The following is a 4,072-nucleotide window of genomic DNA, read 5'->3' as shown; positions in this document are numbered from 1 at the left end:
GGGAGCCCCGGGTAGGGGGAGGCGTTGCCAGGACGACAGAGAGGGCGGGGTTTCAGCTTAAAGGCGCTCCCCTCCCGGAGACACGGGACAAATGTCCTCCCTCCCTGCCCCCTACACGTGCACACACCCACTCCGGGGGCTGGCTGGAGGGAGGGGCATCCTCTGAGCCTGGCTCCCCCCCACTACCCTGCAATCTGTCATCCTGCCCCGTGTTCCTCCCCCACTAGGGTGCCTCGTGTGTCCTGTGGGCGCCCTGGGGTCCCTGTGTCTGACCCTGCCCCTCTCCTTCCTTCAACAAACTTTATGCTCCACGCTAGGGGTCCAGCAGTGGACAGGGAGGCTGCTGGGGTTCTCGCCTTCTCTGATGCCGGCTGAGTCTTTATTTCTCCCCTTGGCTTCTCCATTATTTGTGTGGCTCTCTCTGCCCGCGAGTATCTTTCTTGTGACCTCTGTCCCTCTCCCTCTATTCCTGGAGCGACCTTTCTCGACGTGTCTCTCTTTCTGCCTCTCAGTGGATCTGTTTTCTTTTCCCTGTCTCCGAGAAATGCTGTTTCTATTTCTTTCTATGTCTCTCTTTCCTCGGCTGTGTGTCTCCATCTGTATCTGTCGCCATCTCTGGGTCTTGGTGTTGTGGTCCTTCTCGGGGTCTTGGTCTGTCTGACTGTGAGTCAGTCTCCCTCTGTTTCTCCCTCTATGTCTGATAAATTCTTCCACCCCTGTCTCCCTGAGTCTGTTCCTTTCCCTGTCTTTATTTGTCTCTCTGGCTCTGTAAATCTCTCTTCTCTCTAAGGCTGCGACTCTGTCTCTCCCTCCCTCTGCGACTTGATCTCTTTGGGAGTTCATCTCTGTCTTCCTCTCTGGGGGTCACTCTCTAAATGCTTGCCCTGTCTCTCCCTCTCTCTCCTCACCTCCACCCCTGTCTTTATAAATGCCTTTGTCTCTGTCTCTCTCCCTTCCTCCGGCTCTGCAACTCGTCTCTGTTTTTGTTTGTCTCTTCCCATATCTCTCTGGTTCCATCTGTTTCTCTGTGCCTGTCCCTCTCTGGCTCTGTTGATCTCTCTCTCTCTGACGCTAGGGGGGTCTCTCTCCCTCCTCTCTTCTCTGTCTCTGTCCCTTTCTCTCTGACCCAATCTCTGTTTGTCTCTCTGGCTCTGTGAATCTCCTTCTGTTTCTGGGGATCTCCCCGTCCCTCTGTGTCTGTGATTCACTCTCTCTGTGTCTCTGGCTCTCTGAATCTATTTGTCTCTCTGATTCTCTGAATCTCTCTGTGTCTCTGGCTCTATGAATGTCTCTCTATGTCTCTGTGACTCTGAATCTCTCTGCGTCTCTGTCTCTGAATGTCTCTCTGACTCTGTGTCTCTCGCTCTATGAATGTCTCTCTAATTCTGAATCTCTGTGTCTCTGTCTCTATGAATGTCTCTCCATGTCTCTCTAACTCTGAATCTCTCTGCGTCTCTGTCTCTGAATGTCTCTCTGACTCTGTGTCTCTCGCTCTATGAATGTCTCTCTAATTCTGAATCTCTGTGTCTCTGTCTCTATGAATGTCTCTCTATGTCTCTGTGACTCTGAATCTCTCTGCGTCTCTGTCTCTGAATGTCTCTCTGACTCTGTGTCTCTCGCTCTATGAATGTCTCTCTAACTCTGAATCTCTCTGTGTCTCTGGCTCTATGAATGTCTCTCTATGTCTCTCTGACTCTGAATCTCTCTGTGTCTCTGGCTCTATGAATCCTCTGTTTGGCTCTTTGGCTCTGTGAATCGTAGTTCAGGCTCTCTGAATCTCTCTCTATGTCTCTATGATCTCTCCGTGTCTCTGGCTCTCTGAATCTCTGTCTCTGGCTCTCTGAGTCTCTGTCTCTGGCTCTCTGAGTCTCTCTTGAGGGGCTCTAGAGACTTCCCTCTCTGTCTCTCTGTGATTCAGTCTCTCTCCCTCTTCCCTCTTCTGTGTCTGTGTCTCTGTTTCTCTCTGTCCCCTTCTCTGACCCACTCCATGTGTCTACCTGGCCCTGTGAGTCTCTCTCCATCTCTGCGGTCTCTCCCTCGCTCCCTGTGTATCTGTGATTCAGTCTCTCTCCGTCCTTTCTTTTCTATGCCTCTGTCCTCTGCCCTCTTCTCTGACCCACTCTTCGTGTCTCTCCGGCCCTGTGAATCTCTCTGTCTCTGAGGGCTCTCCCTCCCTCTGAGTGTCTCTGTGATTCAATCCCTGTCTTCCTCTCTCTAGATCTCGCTGGCTCCGGCATCCTCTCTGTGCGCCCCCTCTCAGGAAGGGGGTCTCTCCGAGGGCCGGCGCGGTCAGTCTCTTCCGGCTTCCCCACCTCTTGGTCGCTCTACCCGCGTCCCCGCCTCTCTCTGGTCTGGCTCTGCGCCTCCCCGGCTTTGGAGCGCTTCCCAGTCCCCGCTCCGGGGAGACCGGCTCTGTTGCCAGGGGCAACCACGGCCCGCCCCGGGCTGCGGGCGCAGTGCTTTCTGGGACTGGTAGTCCGAGTCTGCGGACCAGCCACTCTCGGGACGTGGCCGAGAACTCCGTCTCCCGGCGTGCCCCGCGAGGCTGGGCGGGACGGTGCGGCGGCGCCTGGGAGGGACTCTGGACGTCCAGCACACCTTCTCTGGTACTTTTTAGGGGTTGGGGCGGGTTTCCTGGGATTCCCAAAGCCGAAGGGAAGGTGGGGGAATCCGAGTCCTCTCGTAACCACTCTCCCTAAATGTGGAGACCACTGACCTTCCAGCCACCTCCAGGTGACCTAGGGCGAAGGATAGGCGGCGGGAATGCCCCGAAACTGACCTGGGAATCCCACCACGTTCTAGTCCAGTGCCCTTGGGTTCTTTCCCGAGTTAACCAACGTATCACCCCAGAGTTCTATAGCTATTCTCTCGGGTGCTTTCCAGAAGGGATTCAGGCATGGGATGGGAGAGAAGGGTGGGCGAGGAGTCCTTTACGAAGACAGCAATGGGCCGGGCACGGTGGCTCACGCCTGTAATCCCAGCACTTTGGGAGGCCGAGGCGGGTGGATCATGAGGTCAGGAGATCGAGACCATCCTGGCTAACACGGTGAAACCCCGTCTCTACTAAAAATGCAAAAAACTAGCCGGGCGTGGCGGCGGGCGCCTGTAGTCCCAGCTACTCGGGAGGCTGAGGCAGGAGAATGGCGTGAACCCGGGAGGCGGAGCTTGCAGTGAGCCGAGATCGCGCCACTGCACTCCAATCCAGCCCGGGCGACAAAGCAAGACTCCGTCTCAAAAAAAAAAAAAAAGAAAGAAAAAGAAGAAGACAGCGATGGAGTGGGCTGGAGCTCAAAAGTGGACGCTGCAGAAATGAAAAGGAGGCCTTTCCTCATCCAACGAGAGTGTGTGCCCCAGCTGGCCCTTCCTTCTCCCCTTCCACGGGAACCCTTCCCTCCCTTTCGGTGTCTCTCCCCAATTGCTTTTGCGGATGTAGATGCAGATAGGGGGTTGTGCGATCATCGAATTTTCTTTAAAACTTTTTTTGTTTGTTTGTTTGTTTTTAATAGAGACGAAGTCTTGTTGTGTTGCCCAGGCTGGTCTTGAACTCCTGGGCTTAAGCGATCCTCCCGCCTTATCCTCCCAGGGTTGGGACTACAAGCGTGAGCCTCCGCGGCGGCTGATCATGGAATTTTTTTTTTTTTTTTTTTTTTTTTTTTTCAGATGGAGTCTCGCTCTGTCTCCCAGGCTGGAGTGCAGTGTGGCATGATCTCGGCTCATTACAACCTCCGCCTCCCAGGTTCAAGCGATTCTCCTGCCTCAGCCTCATGAGTAGCTGGAACTACAGGCACCTGCCACCACGCCTGGCTAATTTTTGTATTTTTAGTAAAGACGGGGTTTCACCATGTTGGCCAGGATGGTCTCGATCTCCTAACCTCGTGATCCACCCACCTCGACCTCCCAAAGTGCTGGGATTACAGACGTGAGCCACCCACCCGGCCTGATCCGGGAGTTTTGTAGGGCTTATATATATTTGTGTATTTGTGATTCTCCTGAGGAGGGGGGAAAAATGTGTGGGCGGAGGATTACCTAGGTGCCCAGGCAAGAGACTGAAGGCACAAACTGTTTCAGTATA

Source organism: Macaca nemestrina, chromosome 20 (assembly GCF_043159975.1).
Source record: "Macaca nemestrina isolate mMacNem1 chromosome 20, mMacNem.hap1, whole genome shotgun sequence".
Taxonomy (NCBI): domain Eukaryota; kingdom Metazoa; phylum Chordata; class Mammalia; order Primates; family Cercopithecidae; genus Macaca; species Macaca nemestrina.
This window is presented reverse-complemented; position numbering follows the sequence as displayed.